The sequence below is a fragment of the Scophthalmus maximus genome, chromosome 7, assembly GCF_022379125.1.
Source record: "Scophthalmus maximus strain ysfricsl-2021 chromosome 7, ASM2237912v1, whole genome shotgun sequence".
Lineage (NCBI taxonomy): Eukaryota > Metazoa > Chordata > Actinopteri > Pleuronectiformes > Scophthalmidae > Scophthalmus > Scophthalmus maximus.
The window spans coordinates 1715001-1731712 of NC_061521.1; the positions used below are offsets into that span (position 1 = coordinate 1715001).

Below are 16712 nucleotides of genomic sequence, written 5' to 3' on the forward strand. Positions count from 1 at the left end.
GACAAGGCGCACGGCGGCGGCCTGGGGGCGGCAGATAGGAGTCACTTCAGGGTGTTCCCCGCACGCGGAGCCACACTACACCTCCGAGATAAGCCGCTGCTCGGCTGCAGATAAGGAGCTCTGCGGGAAACAGAGCGATGCGCTCGCATGTGCAAAGATGAATTTGAAAGTGGGGGAAAACGCAAAGTCCGGATAATTGTCTCACAGATTTCTGATTCATGCGAGCAAATTGGAAACATTAGCCCGCGTCCTTGATCACTCGCCGTGTGTGCAGTCGAGTTCAGCCTGTCATCTAATTGTTTAATGCAGCCACATATTTTTTTGTTTTTGTTTGTTTGCACATCAAATCACTCCTCCATTCAGTCAGAGTTATAGTTGCAGCCGCTTGACAGATCCTCCAGTTGCCTGTTTGGACCTGCCCACCGCGGCCTACGCAGTAAATCACAATTTCCAACAAGTTGTTTAATTGTTTGAACTGTGGCAGAACAATTTATAGACCCCCCCCCCCCCCCCTTCTCTAGACACTTGCAAGTGAGAGTGTCTGTCTGAAAAACAATCCGAGCTGGGGGGGGGGGGGGGGGACTGAAGTTGATCTCCTATGGTATTTTGTTTTGAGCAGGTGCTGCGCGTCGAAGTTCCCTCATAAGGTAAAGTGGCATTAGTGTCCAAATGGCAGACTTATATATAGGCTGCCAATTCAGCACATTGTCCCGGACTGCAGGGCCGAGGCTCCGAGCTCCGCTGTCTGAGACCTGCAACTTTTCTTTTCATTCTTTTTTTCATCTGCTGCTGACAACAGGCAGCCGGTCCACTGGGTGGTCCACTGGGACTCTTGTCAGCAAAAAAGTCAAGTCATAGAACCGTGCGTAAAATGCGCGTAAAATCTGGAGCAGATTTCAACCAATCGCCACCGAATATTGAAACACGAGGTTCAGGTGATGTGTCTCTCTCGAACAGCCCAAGTGTTTAAATTTGATCACAGATTGAATTTTTTAGTTCAAACAAAATGCAGCCAAGGTTGGGCTCACTTAACGATTTTAATAAATCATAAAATATATAAAATGTAATTTTATTAATTTTAATATTTTGTGTTTCAGTTCTAATTTAATTTAAGCAATTACATGTTCACATTACACCTCTGTCTCACACATGCACATGTTCTTTTTCCAGCACCTACACAAGTTTATGTTATTTATAACATTTATCTGAAGCTTAAATTCCACCCTGAAAATATCAATATCCAGCTATTTCCTCTGCCTCTCGCATATAAAGTGTGCACACCAGTGTTAATGTAGTGCAAGACCAACCTCAGGAAATGATTCTCATTCTTAGAAATCTGGCAAAATCGTTCACATGTTATCCTAATGTGCCACATACTCTCGGACCCCGAGCGCCCCCCCCCCCCCCCCCCCCCCCCCCGTGTGGCACAGAGGGATTGATTAGTGGCACGAAGAGGCTACAACTTGGAAAGATGAACAGATCTGACAGCTGAGAGAAGAAGAGAGTGAGTGAAGAGAGGGCGTGAGCGGAGGTGATCAGATTTTTTGAGATGGTCAGTGTGAGATTGTCATCCATCAGAGAACAGCTTGATGTGCAGAAGAAAATATTTAATTTCAGTTTAAGGATGCAACGTGATTTTTTTTAAACACCCATAGCAATACTGTCATTTTATTTCCACTGCTCATTGAGCCGAATTCCATCTGACCATGTTTTTGTGGATTTAAGTGATTCCACATGTTGTTGTTTTTTCTTTTTTGCGGATGTCATTCACCTTCATCACAAAAACCGTCAAGTCCTCCATTTTAAGCCTGTGGCTGATCCGGAGAGTCCTAATTATTTGTTGTCGGGCTCTTTGAAAAAGACACCAGCCCCCAAATTGGACATGTGTTGTACAAACACAAATTAAACATTTAGCCCTAAGTATTTCTCCCCGGGTCCTAAGTGCATATTAGTCAGCCTATACTTATCTCGGGCCCAACGGCACACCCAAATTGCAGTCCTGCTGCAGAAAAAGAAAGGTTGAGGCCCGAGAGAATGAGCACTTGAAGCACGCTGGCAAATGCCCATACGTTTCTCAACTGCGACGCAAGCTTATAGGTGTGTGCATATACAGTGTGTGTGTGTGTGTGTGTGTGCTTGTATTTATGTGTGTATGAGTAGTTTTTGTATCTTTTGTGTTTTGGTGACTGTCGATATAAAGGAAACCAAATGGTCCGATGTGTGTGACTAAGTGCTCATGTGCATCTGACATTGGATTCGGACTATTTTCCATTTTGACTGTGTGTGTGTGTGTGTGTTTGTGTGTGTGTGTGTGTGTGGGCGTACTGCTCTGTGGATCTCTCCTCTGTTCTTCACCACCACCACATAACCTTGGAAACAGCTTGCTCGTTTTTTTTTCCCCCTGGCGCGGAGAATTACAAGACACCACGTTCATTCTCCTCCGTCCTCTCTTTTCAATGGTCGGGGTAACCTACCAATTCCGCCACAGCTGCTCCCCACCACCCCTATTGCAGAGCTCAGAGCGAGAGCTTACCTGACACACCAGCTCACGACGACAGTGACTCGTCCCGTCCTCGTCATTCTGCATCCTGGCGTCATCTTTGTTCAGCATCGGGGTGTGTCTTTGTCACGTCAGGGTTCAGGGCAGCTCATGCCGTTTGTCTGGGCAGCTCAAGTTTATGAAGTTCATCGTCCTCGGCTCTTTTCTCTCTCTGACTTTTCTTGGTGTGTCTCTGTCTTCTGATGTGTGTTACATTGACAGTGGCCATTATGTACCTGTGAAGGACTGAGTAAGATCTATAAAGGCATGGTTTACACAAGTGACTGCTGCTCTTTAAACACAGTCACACACCTTGTGACCTATAGAGGGAAAATACAACAACAGTGGTTGACTTGAATCCATGTAGACTCAGGCCATTGAACGTTGTCTGTAGTGTCTCGTGCTTTTCTTCTTCTGTTTTCCCGTTCGTTTGGTGATTCATGAACAACTCATTGTTCTCCTCTGCTCTCTCCCTCACTTTTTTCTTTTCTCAAGTGGAAAAAGCTCAGGGCCACGCTCTCCGTCGACACGTCCCAGAGAGCTGCCGTTTGTCCGGGTCGCTCAGAGTAATTTGTTCATCACTTGTGATGAAAAAAACCCCCAGTGAAATAGCTCGCCCTTTACTTTTCTCGGCGTCATACGTCCTGCTCCCCTCCAGTGTTTGTAGCGCTCAGCAAACATTTGCACATTGATGTGACTGTGCAGCGGAGCCGCACTGCACAGTCACATCCAAAAAGTGCGGCTCACTTTGTAGTACGAGGGAGAAAACAGCGATGGAAAATAAAAACCATTTAAAAAATCTTCGGAAGATGTTTTGCGAAACTGGATCCGGTGAAGTTGAGGTCGGTAAGTGATCAGACAGTCAACCACTTAGGTCACACGTCCACCACATGAGGTGATATCCAGTTGCAATAATATCTGCGATGTATGATGCACAATTTGATTATATAAAGTTGATTCGTTGAGCAAGTCAGGGTCATTCATAAAAAACAAAGCAGATAAAAAGTAGATTGAGTTGCTCGTGGTTGACAAAGGTGGATTCTCTTGATCTAATGTTGGCCTTGATGTAATTGTTTTTTCACCATGAGAAACATGGTTCTTTAAAATAGATTAGTCCCAGGAGATATTATTCGTTGCTGCTCGGTCACGGAAGTGTCATCGTTGTGACTTTCAGGAATCTGAATCATTATGGCACAGACCCCCGCTTTTAAGGGTTAAAAATTGCCCACCACCGTTGATTCTATGCTTCCTCAAATTACAGGATTCTTTGCCTCAACCAATCAGACTTTTGGTATTTCAAACAAGACTACTGGGCGACCAGGTGATCCCGTGGCTCTGTGGCTGTGGCCCTGGACTGCTGCAGCAGCAGCCGCAGCATTGGCGATTACACAGCTCCTGATGATTTTACAGAGGAGGGAAATCACATGCGAGCATGCATCTGCATGTCCAGGAGCTTTCCGAGTGTGTGTCTCTCTGTCCACCCAGACTGAAAGAGCGGTTGCCTTGAACTCGCGTCTCACTTTTGCCGTAGCCGACTGTGTCAAACAAGGGCTGGAAAAAGAAAAACAGCCACTCTTCTATCAGAAAACCAAAATGCTATTAGTGACTTTTTATGTGACGGCTTATTTAATTCTGAAAAGAGACTCATACATCAACAACAACAAAGGAAAACCGACTAGACAGTTTGTAGGTCTGTCTGTGAGCCGTCGTCTGCGTTTGAAGGGTTCGTGTCGCTGTTTTTTTCAGGGTTGCATTTGTGCAGCATGGAATGTCTCTGGGAGGTTGTATTGATGGGGAACTTTCACGAAGGATCAGTGTCGTTCATTATCTCCACAGTTCAGAGCTGTTCCACAGCCTTGGTCTTTGTTTTTGTTGTTTTGTTCTGTGTTCCACACATTTGATATGTTCCGTTGAGTGCATCCAGTGAGACAGGGCTGACATGGTGGGTTTGTTTTAACCACAAGTGGGTAATTCAGCAGGTCTTGAGCTCCTGAGGTCGTCTTCTATTGGGGTTGGGATTAAGAGGACGCCCCCTCCGTGGTAGTCTTACAATTGCAAGTTCATCAGGAAATACGTATTTGAGAAATCTAAAGTAAATGCCCTAAGATAAATCCCAACCCCAACACCAGCCTGGAGTGTGCTTATTATAATGCTGAGTCAATACGGGAAAGTAGGTGTCATTGGCAAACATCTCTTGGTGTGTTTTATCCCGAACCAGATGGGTGGGGTTTCATGCATGAGTGTGACTCTCTGCATTGTCCCAGCACATCAACTCCACCGCTCTAGCACTTCCTGCGGATTAAAACAGACAAAAAAAACGATCCTATTTTTTGCACTGCCTCTTGATGAATGTCTACTGGCAACATTCATATGCGGTTCCTACGAATGCGGTCGCCATTTTGCACTTGATGGCAGCGTGACAAAGATTGTCAATACAAGTTCTTTCCGTATCCTTCGCGGTACAAAGCTGCATCCATCCAGGTACCTCGGGAAAGAAAAGAAAAAAGGCAAACAGGAGTGTTAGTGGCCAGGAGAAGGTCTCCTGTGGCGTTCTCGCGAGCCTCTCTCAGACCGTTTAGCGGGAGCTGCTGAAAGAGGTGAACGCTGCTCCGGCTGAAAAATCTGAACCTCGCACCACTGTGCTTTTGTGCTTTGCCTTGGACACACACACACGCATACTTTACAAGGCCACACACATGCTTTTTCTAAGGCATACACAAACACATTTCATAATAGATATGAAAAAGCAAACTGCGAGCACGGTCACACCTATCTCTCTTGTCTGTGGTTTCTGTGGGTTGCCATCCAAACCGCAAAAGGGGAATTTCCTTTTTTTCTCCCTTTTTTAAAGCACATGACTTGTTTGATTTCATATTGTTCGGTCTTAAACAGCCTGATATTGGTGCATTGTTTGAAAAACAAGGTTAGATTGTAAAGACTTGGATATGTAAAGGGACGTCTGTAATCTTCATTATGACAGCTGTCCGGGAGACAAGTATCTCATTTTGTTTGAATGTTAGAAACCCATGAAACTCGGGGATTTGTGACGGAGACGTTATGAAACAAGTTGTTGCAGCAGTGGCTCCGGTTTGAGTGCCCGGTTTGGTTTAAGCTCCAGAATGGCTGGAAGCTACATTTCTCATAATGCACCTCAATGGTGTCTTGTCAGTAGATCCTGGTAAACGCCTGCATTTTTAAGGTCTTCACGCATCCAGGTTGTAACACAAGCTATTTATCAAAAAGCCTGATGACCAAGATGACATCACTGTGACGGCATCCGGCTTATTTTCTTCCACTCGACACAGCTCCTCCTCCCCATCGTCGGTAAACTTCATATTGTTTGTGATGTGATGTTTAAATTTAATGGAGTGTCTTTTGACGTTACCTATGTTCAAAATAATGATGTCCTTCTATCCGACAGAGTAAAAATGGATTGCACATTAAGCCTATTCATAGCTCATTATTGGAAATGAGAAACTATTAAGTTGTCACTCTTAACAAAGTGCACCACACTTTGTTGTAAGACAACTCAGACTCTGCTTCTTTTAGGAACCGAGTGCGTGGCATTGTTTTCATTAGGCTGAACCAAGTGAAATACAATATATTCATATTCATCACTTTTCAAACAGAGTTTGAAAAAAACAAAACAAAAGCAAAACAAAACCCCCGAAACAAATGCAAGCAGGCCTGGTGTGGTTGTACTCTGAGCTCGTGTTTACTTTGCTTTTGTAGTTGGATCCGTCCCCGCTCCTCCCAGCGGCACAAGCGTCACCCTCCCCTGAAGGCAGGAGGACTTTCACTTTACCACTCGCGGTGGTTTGGAGTAGTGGGGAGTGGCAGCATGGCTCGGGGTGCGAGGCCTCCCAAATGAATGCGGTGAAGTAGCTGGGTGCCAGGATAACATGGTCCCACCCACCAAGCCAAAGCCCAATCCAATTGGTCCCCGGCCAGCTTGTCTACGCAGGGCGTTGCCATGGCATCCAGGCCCCAAAGAAGTCTTTAATTGAGCCGTTGTCATCATGAGATGGTGGTGAGCGTATGGGTTTGCAGTGGGAGAGATAGAGGCAACAGTGGAAGGGGGGGGGGAAGAGAGAAAATGAGGCAGAGTAGTGACTATGTGGCTCAGAATAGAAATGCGCCGCTCGACGGACAGCTCGGAAAGCAGCCAGTATTCATGAGATCCACACATCAGGTTCATTCCCTGTGTCACAAAGTTCCCAGGGCTACAGCGCCCGGGCAAGTGCTCATAAATGACATGCCCCCTGGCTCACGTCTATTTGAATATGGTGTGCTGTATGTTCTGAACACGCTACCGGGTCGGCGGGAGCGGGGAGTGCGGTGTTCAGCGACGATGGGGCGTGCAGGGGAGGGCCGCTGGCTCGGGCATGAAAGCTGACGGAGATCGGACCTCCCACTCCACGGGACGGGTTTTTAGGGAGCAAACTTTGTTCTGCTGGTCAGTGCGAGACGAGTCCGTATTGGAGCAAACCAATCGGGTCCATCGTACCACCGTATTGTCAGAGGCGGCCAGTTTGTCTTGGCTCGCAGCCGACGTGTAGCCAAATGAAGTGGCCCTCGCTTTGCCACAGTCAAGATTATGGTTCCCCGTAGGAGCGCCTGCCGCTGAGCAGGAGAGAAAATCGCTGCCTCAGCGAGCTGTTTAGTCTTTATTCTCCAGGAGCTTACGCCGTGTCTCCCTGTTTAATATGGGAAACAAACTGTACGTAGGCTGGCCTGTGATGTCAATTGTTATTGCTGGAGGCCCGCTATAGGAAAAATCTCATTTGCCTTTTCTAAAGCTCCATAGTGAAAAGGAGCTTATGTCATAAAGACGCTATTGTGGCTGCCGCGGTGTGTGTGTGTGTGTGTGTGCGCGTGTGTGTGTGTGTCTCAAAGTGTCTCTACTTTGACCCATGCATTGTGGATTTCCCGTGTGTTTTCCTCACATTTGTGCGAGTTTCAATGGACAATGGCTGCTGTGCCTGTTTCTTCATGGTGCACACAAAGGGAGTTAAGTGGCGGCCTTACGTGCAGGAGATTTATGAATTAAAAGCTGCCGTTGAAGCCGCCACGAATGATTACATATTCCTCCTGCCCCGCCTCTCCCTGACTGGACGCGTGTTTCTTTCCACTTTGCACCTCAACGTCTACTTGCCTGGTGGAGATAATGACGGTGACGACGGAAGAGAACAAAAAGACTTACCACTTACCTTTGAAAAGAATTACAATTAACATTTTTCGACATATCACACGTATCGTGTCGGAACTTGAACAATTAATGCGTTGTACGAGTCATCCGCCAAAGTTCCCGGTTCCCAGTACGCCTGTTATCCAATCAAGTTTACCTGCCACATTTACACAGAAAAACTGTATTGGGATACAATATGAGTTGCATCATAAAATGCCAAGGACTGAAAAATTCAGCTTCAATTAGACCAATAACTGTTAGCCATGTAGTCACTCCCTCGGACTGAACCTCAGGCCTGGCGTCTGTTTCAGTTGTCACAGCAACGGAAAAAATAAATAAGGAAACAACCCTGATTTAAAATAAAAATGTGCTTACATGCTTGAGATCTCCTTTAAAATTAATATGCACATTAATTCTCTAGAAAAACCAGAGTGCAACAAGTAAGAGCAGTGCAGGGTGTTGGGGGGCCTCAGCTCTGGCAGATGAGATAAACTACGTTACATTTCCCTTATGAATACAAATTGCAGATTTGGTGGGAGGAGAAGATTGAAATAAAACAGCTGATATTTATTGTCACCACAGGTTTTTCTATTCCTTTTTTTTCTCTCTTTTTCTCAAAGCCATTTCACGACGACCGCCTCCTCCACTTCAACGAGCCCTCCGCTCACATTCGGCCTCTGCGTGTTTTACTGAGCAGCAGATTTGTGCGCCGTCCTCTAAATCATTTCCCTCTTTCGCAGATTGCTCCCTGCTGGAATATTGGCCTGACAGCCGTTTTTTCCCCCCTCCTCTCTCCGCTTCCCCCGGCGGACTCATTTACATTTATGCACGCAGCAATTAATTACAGGCTGGCGCTGGCCTTGTAAATTAGAGGGAGCCGAGGTCGCCCTCATTAATTGCCCCTGACAGTTAAAGCCTTGTTTGAGTCGTGACAAAGTTGACTCCGGGCTGGGACAGTGAAGGCGCAGCGGTGCTTGGATGGTCTTCGTACATCTGATATCACTTTGCAGCAAATGAAGGAAATGTACTTTCTTGATGAATATATATGTGTGGTACTTTTTAATTTTTTTAATTTTTTTGCTGGATACAATGTTTTGCGAACGTTAGTCTCCACGATCCCAGAAAACCTTCTTCGTCTGCAGCCATAGGTCATCATTCCACTCCTTGTGTTTTGTCCTTAGGCGTCACGTCTTCTGTGTGTTTTGGGGGTCTTTCATCCAAATACTTGTTGAGGGGCTTTTTCTATAGGCCCGGGAGTCAGGCAGGCGACTTCTCACGGTATTGGCCTTTTCATGCAAAGACGCTGCAACTTTTTTCTGGCTCCTTCCCTCACAAGGCCCTCCTTTCTTCTCTGTCACGCAGCGATGTGTTTGTGCATACCTCACCGGCTCGACAAAAGAAGGGAGAGATCCTATTCACTTCTGCCTTTGACATTCACCTCTTGTTTTTACAATCTTTCCAAGGCGCGCTGTTTGCACAGTGGAACAGGCTTTGTCTTGAAGAAGCGGCACAATGGCGCTCGCCATAATGTAATCTCCTAAGGGTAGCGAGCTGAGGGGCGAGGTTGTTCGCTGTATGTGCTGGCGCTTGCCCCTACCAACCCTCTCCCTCCCTCCCACCCTTCACTTTAGCAATATTTCATGTTAACAGCGACTTTGGAGAGAATACAAGTTGTCACTTAGGCCTCTGTAATGTTCACCTAGGTCCTTTGTGAAGGAAACACAAAAGATTTTTTTCACTCGGGCAAACATCCGCTCTCCTCGTTCCACTTGTTAAAGGGTGGCGGTTTGCCCACCCACGGGCATATCTGCCTTTTTTATTACGCCATAACCAGAAAACATTTCCCCTTAAATGTTTTCCTCCCCCCACCTTCACCGTGGGTTTTAGCAGAGCGAAACACAAACATACTGGGGACACAAGATGCCAACTCCTCGTGTCGCCATTGTCAAAGTCCGTCTTACACCCGACCCACCCACCACCCTCCGCTCTCAGCGCCGCGTGGAGGGGTCACTGCGTTTAGATGAAGTGCCTTTTGGATCTTCAGTGTCGGATATGGAGGTTGAGAAAGAAGGGATGTTTTGAACTTCTCTCTCAAGCGTTTTATTTCATTATCTTTTGTATGAATGAGGTCAGCAGCAGCAGCAGCAGAAATGCTTTGATGGAAAGTCTGTTTTCATTTGAATCGTTCATTGTGTTTTGACTCTTCTCCGAGGCAGTCAGGTTTTCACCTTCGTCCACGAGTGGCTGTTCAGAGCAGCTATGAACATTTTCACCTCCAGACATGCCCGGACAACATGTCGCATGAACTAGTTTGTTTCAAACAGACCCTGGCGTTCAGGACGTCACTCTTCAGGGGTTGGAAAACAAAACAGAAAAAAAGCAGTTATCTCCAATTACATTTACCAAGTAGGAAATGTGGTAACGTAGCTCAGTGATAACAGGAAGATAAGCTGCCCACTTACAGCCCCCGTGTGAGAACACTGAGTCATTACGGAAACATTACAAGGCCTTGTACGACGCGGCCGGCGCTCCGAGAGTCAGAGGTGTGTTATTAGCTCATCGTCTATGGGTCAGCAGAAAATCATTCCGGCACGGGATTATTTGGAGCCGTTCCTCCCTTTCCTACGGGGGCAGACGTGGAAGTGGCAGCGCGGAGCCCCATGTGGCGCCCGGCTCATTGAGAGAGCTGCTGTCTCATAGAGTTCCATTGTTCACGCTCCAGTGTATCCGCGTCGGCACAAGTGGCGCTGACAGCTGCGACAAGACAGCATTTGGGGCCGTGCATATTCTGTCGCGTCAATGCGCGCATTCATTGTGCAGGTGCAGGCCCCGCTCGCTCCGAACATAATAAAGTCTATCTCCTCGCCGCGCACCATATCCTTTACCTCTCCTGTTACAATCTGTAAGGCCGTGATGTCACGGCCTTGCCTGTGCCAAAAACGTTTCTCTCTGGCCTCTCGTTTTGGCTGCTCTCGGGATCTCCTCCGGACAGGTGCATGTTTTGGTGTGTGCTGCTGGCTCAATGGTGGGGTAACATGTGCCATTTTTACAGCTGTTGGACAGTGGGCCAAAAAGGTAGCTGCTGCTTCCTGCAGTTGTCAGGAGAAGAGCAGTGGATGAGAAGAGCAGTGGTTGGACGGGGAATGAAGTCCCCCGTAACAGACTCATTGTGCTTTCTTAAGAGTGTGTAGTCGAAGACGAGCGGAGAGAAACAAGGCAAGAGAAACGAGAGGAAACTGCATAAGGGCTTTGTTGTCTGAGTGTGTGTGTTTGTGTGTGTGTGTGTGTGTGTGTGTGTTTGAGTGCTGACTGGTGCCAGTAGCTCAGTGATGTAGTCCATCTTCCGTCTGTCTCTCTCTCCCTCTCCCTCTTGCTTGCGGGGCTGTTAAACCCCTCTGCAGTGGAACCAGGTTGTTTTCTTACATCAACATATTTGCAAACATGGCAAATATTTGCAAAGCCACACATGAAAATGATTATAACAAAAGAAAAATAACAGCGTGCCGTGTCTTTAATTTGAACGACCGATTTTTTTGTAAAAACAATATGATCGTATCAGTTCATATATTAGCTAGTTTGGAAAATGATGTTTGGACGCTGCACCTCACAGGGGGTTAATATGCACATGCAGAATCCCTCTAAATGATAGTCATGAACGCCGCTTCCACACCTTCAGTGACTGCAGTATACGGTACCACTCCTGCACACACTGATAAAAAACATCTTAGTGTTCAACATTGTCTCAAACTCACCAGACCTGTTACTGCATTGTCCAGTGGGCGACTTACACCTGCATGTACATGTCAGCATTATGCAAACAATGCAGGGGACGTCCTGTGCAGAATGCATGCACGGCGTGTTAGTGTGAATGCCAGCGTGCATGCAAGGCCTGTTGCTGAATGTGTGTGTGTGTGTGTGTGTGTGCGTGCGTGCGTGTGTGTGTGCGTGCGTGCGTGTGTGTGCGTGCGTGCGTGCGTGTGTGTGCGTGCTCTGCGGCTACTCTCCTCTACTGGGCAGCCAGCTGTCTCTCTGATTACCCAGCATCCTCCAGGTGTCAGATCTGCCATCTGCAGATGAGTGGCAAGGCATGTGGAGCGGAGGAACGGAGGGAAAGGGGGGGGGGGGGACGACACAGAATAACTGGTTCTCGGAGACATCTGGAACGTGTTCAGACGGGTCAGCGAGAGCTGCAGAGTGTGAACGGCACTCGCGGGATTTCAACTCGCAGTTGCCCGGCGGGAAAGGGTGGCTTTTCTGAGTCCTCGGCTTTTCAACTTTTGTCGGGCAATACTTCTGCAATAGAGGGAGAGAGGGAGAGAGGGAGTGGGAGAAGTTAGCGTCTCACAGAAATGTTTGCGCGGATGTTTCACAGAAGTGTGTTTTCTGCCGACTATTTGTTATCATTATTATTATCACTTCTTAGGGCACAAGCCTTTGAATTGGTTCTGGTCAGAATTGCCCTTAATTGTGCCCTGAGAGAAAAATGCATTCCAAGAGAATCATTTGGTTGATTCAACGCATGAATAAAAGATCATATGCCCAGTGTGGGCTTCTTTCTTTCTTTTTTCTTCATTGTTCTCAATTAGCCTCAAATTGTGAAATCAAAGGCGTGTTTGTGCTGCGCTCTTTGTACAACTTAGACGCTGTTTAAGGCGCGGCGGCCACGACGCTCAGTGTTCCAAACACCCCGCTCTGTACGTTTTTATTGGCTGTTTGCCTGAACACAGCCTCTCTAAGTCCGTCCGTTTCCTGTTCACTTCTCTCTCTCTTCATTTAATCAGTGGCCTTCCACGCTCAATTAAGACTTTCCTCCCATCTTCTCTCCATTTGGGGCCCTTCTGGGGGCCGTCCTGTCCCGGACAGGGTGCCTTCAAAGCGGTCGGCAGTTTGACCCTTCTAATGTGATTATTTATCTTCTACGTCCCCGGTTCAGCAAATGTCTGTTTGTAGTGTGTGCCTGTGTGCATGTGAAGCTTTAACAGGGCTGACCCCAGGTTCGCTCCCTCGGCCTGCTTAAGCCGAAGCAAGGCCAGAAATGGCAAGTTGTCCACCTGACCGGAGTCAGTTTTTTTTGTTCCTGCTCTCATTAGGATCGATTCCTGAAAGAAACTATGGGGCGGCTCTAACTGTATTAAGGCAGATTGCGGCCGGTTTCCCCCGACTTCAAAGCCGCGCACAAGAATCACTCCGTTTGTCATTTAGGCGGCTTTGCGTGGCTGAGTCTGTGCCGTTGTTTGTGTAGTCAAAAGCGGCTGTGGGAGAAGTACAGCGATCCTCTGTTGGTTCCTCACACAGGCCCTCTGTTCTGTCTCGGACATCCACGGCAGAGAGGCTTCAGGTGGGCGCGGGAGGGTATTCACGCGGCTCCAGAAACACTTTCCAATTTAAATATTGGTGTGATGTGAAGTATTTGGTCAGTGTTCATTAAAATGTTTCCTGATTTGAATGGCAACAGACTGGTCCTATAGAGGGTTGCACTGGATGATCCACAGACACGTCCTGACAAACATGTATATTACGAGTGTGGCTCGAAAACCGCTGGACACGAAATGCAAATATGTTCATTTTGTACAACTTGGGGAGCGACCCCTGACCCGATGGTGTTGACCGCGAGACCTAATCGCTTTCTTCTGTTCTCCTGTTTTCTCAGGTGACGTTCATGCCTTTTAAAGCCATCCACAAGTGAGAAGAGGGTGTCGGAGTTGAAGTCTCTTATTTCCGTAAGTTTCCCTCCATCGACTGACGCAAAGGATGTGCGCATTTCGCTGTGCTGTAAAAACAGGAAGGGTCGTGCGTATGCGTTTTTGTGCCACTGACTGGATTCAACACATGGCAGATGGAAATCCCTCGGTGACTGACGGTGTAGCTTCTATAGTGTTCACCTTGAATCTGTGTGTGTGTGTGTGTGTGTGTTACCACGTCTGTCTCTCTTTCGCTCTGTCTCTGCACTGCAAAAGCGTCCCAGCCGTGCCGGAGGCAGTCAGGCGTCGCGATCAAAATGAAGGGGCCGCATCCGACGATGGGTGTGGTCTGACCCACGGGCACTGAGTGCTCATGTGATGATGCACTGCAGTCACGACTGCTGAGCACTCGCGGGTCGAGACGTCAGCGTGTTGACAGGGGGTCGCAGCTGGTCTGATCCCGTCTCACAAGATGCTCTCTGGTCGTCTCAGCTCTTGCCCGGTGTTTGAACACGCCACATTTTAGCCCCGGCAGTTGTCTTAGCGGCGCTGCAGCAGTGTGTGTGGAGTGTGCGTGTCTTAGGCCGCGCTAACAAAAGTGTAGTCAGCTCTGTGCATGTCCTCTCCCGCTCTCCCCTCCGCGGGCTCGCACAGAACACTTTTGATTTGTTTCACAGCAAACGCGGACCTCCACTCCGCTTAGCGGTCGGCCCCTGTGCGCTCTTCAATAGCTGCTTTCACTTAGGCGAAGAAAGGGGTCTTTTTTAAAAGACTCTGGCGGGCATCACTCCAGGAGCCTTTCAACACCAAGACCTACAGTGTGCTCTTTAATGGACTTTCTCTCTGCGCGCAATAAAGATTATATCTGGAGTCAAACAGTGCCGTAGGTAACACTAGCTCAAATTAAGCTGGCGAGGTTTGCAGGGGCCCGGTCTTGATGGTTTCAGCAGCGGTGGGGAGACATATGAAATGTACAGATGGGAGTGGTTGGAGAAAAGAGTGATCTGACCATCTGGCTAATCCCCCTGTTTAAGAATACTTATTACGGCCCTCTCTGGTGGCTCTCGAGCTGTGTCACCGCTGGGTCAACAAGTGGCCCGTTTGATTCTCACTGCGATCCTTCTGGCGGAGCGGACAGACGAGCGCCGCTGTTGTGTTTGCGGGTGATAATCTGTGTCCTGCTGGTTGGTCAGTGAGTTCACTTTTTCAGACACTTGATTTATGGCTCACCTAACTCATTTTTTGTATTAAACTCTCGAGCAGCGTTTCTCAACCTGGATTTGAGGACGTTAATGAAATGTGCGGTCAGCGATGAATAATACCGCAAAGCAGAAAAAAGGAGGGTTTTTTTCTCTGCCCTCTTTGTGTTTTTCTTCTGTGAATTACGGAGGAGGAGGCATCGTGGACCGCAACCGTGGACCACAACTGAGACGTCTGACAAGATGTTGCAATTATATAGCTTTGTTTAAAAGGAGTCCGGAGCCAAAGGAGTTGGGGAAACACAGATCAAGAGCAATTTACAGCATATGAAGGAGGTTTTGGATAATTCGGCGGATGATATTTTATCACTTGACTGCAATAAAATAATGGACACATCACAGTAATTATTACAGACCACACTTATTTGTGTTCTCCGTCTAATTGCGCTGCGTTGAAAGAGAGGAATTGTGTCATGGCTGGGGAAAACCGGACCACTTAGGCTCGCGTCTGATTCCATCAAACTCCCTTCATTTCATCATTTTATCTGGAAACTTGAAATCGCATTATTGCATCTCTGTTGACGTGCGATCGCTTTTTCACATTTAATCACGTTGCGGTAAGATGACAGGTGGACCCTCCTAACAAAATTACGGTCTTTGCAGGCCACCACTCATGGCCTCTTTGTTCGATAGACTTTGGCAGAGAGACCGCCGCCGCTGTGTATCGGAGGATTTGCACAAATCAAGGGGCCAGTGTCTAATGTCTTGGATGATCTGACGTCAGTGGACGGTGCACAGCATCCGTCTTGGACATGGGTTCTTATTGGTTTCGGCGTGTTTGCCTTTGAAGCGTGGAGAACTCGATCCAGACTTCTATTTGTGGTTCCAAAATCGGTTTAGTCCTGGGTTCGGAAAATTAGATCACATGTGTTACTCTAGCAGGACATTTATACATATTGGCGTTTTCTGAGATATTATTATTATTATTACAGATAAAGTTTAAACAGCTGTAAGTAACAGTGGGACAAAGACTTTGAAAAGAGAAACAGAATGTAAGCGACTCGTGAGCGGCCTGTTTGGGGCTCTCTCGTGGCACATGGCCGCTGTAATGGCAGTCACTTGCAAAGAGTTAGAAAAGTGATGAGACAAGAAGCGGCCATCGGGACGATTTGTGGTGAGCTGATGAGCTAATGAGCTAATGGACCAACTGAGGTTACCTGTTTGGCTTCCCCCGAAAACAATGTCCTTCTCTGCTCCGCTGCTTTGTATGTGAACTTCAGTGCGTTACAGTGCGAGGCGAATCAGCGCCGCTAATGCGCAGTGTCTAACGACGTTTAGTGTAGTTTCTCAGTGCTTAACCTTATGTTAACAGTGAGCTCTTATGTCCCCTTGACCCGGACATTGAGTTAATTGATCCGATTTGTCCACACGTATGAAATGTCCACTTATGTCCAGAGGGGGAAGAGGGAATGCCTCGCGAGTTTGCAGCGAGGGACTTATTTAGCGGTGGGAAAGCAGAAGTGAATTTCAGCAATCCGCCACAGCCACGCTCAAAGCCAACACACTTATTCAGGCGGGGGCGGCACATGTGCGGCAAGTACATATGTTTGTGTGTTGTGCGTTCAGTCGTTTGTCAGCGCGGGTCTGCGTCGATTTATTCCTGTTTGTGCTCGCATGCATGTTTGTGTTTTGCACACTCATGCCTCATCAACATCCCGTCTGAGGCCCATCTGGTTTGCTTTGAGGAGGCCCACGGAGCTGCAGCAGCCGGGGCTCTGAGGCAGGGTCGGGCCAGCAAGCGGTTCCTCCCCACTTACACATAAATCCACGGCACAAGGCCCGCAGCCAGCAACAGTATAGGCCGAACCCCGTGGCTACTTCCCAAACCACCCAAGCTCATACCCCACTTTCTCTCTTCTATTGCCCTTGAAATGGGGCCTGCTCTAAATATTATCTCCCCCTGCGCTTTATCCCTCCATTTATCCCTAAGTCGGCAGGGAGAAGAAAGGAGCCGTGGGGCTGAGTCACTTTTTCCCCTGTCTTCTCCTCTCTCCAAAACCACAAGCAGCGGCAGCGGCTTCCTGGAGATGAGCGCTTTTGTCTGT

The 16712-nt window shown here is 47.7% G+C and overlaps 1 protein-coding gene across 8 annotated transcripts in view; it reads left to right on the forward strand.

Moving 5' to 3' along the window:
* LOC118315968 (transcription factor SOX-6-like) overlaps nt 1-16712 on the forward strand; it is a 94375-nt gene that overhangs the window by 2164 nt on the left and 75499 nt on the right. For 7 of the 8 annotated variants that reach the window (XM_035643696.2, XM_035643700.2, XM_035643699.2 and 4 more), the window contains exon 2: nt 13378-13447. The exons of the other annotated variant lie outside the window; for it this stretch is intronic. The gene's annotated coding sequence lies outside the window, so the exon portion shown is untranslated. The remainder of the gene's footprint in view (nt 1-13377; nt 13448-16712) is intronic. 8 annotated transcript variants of the gene reach the window in all.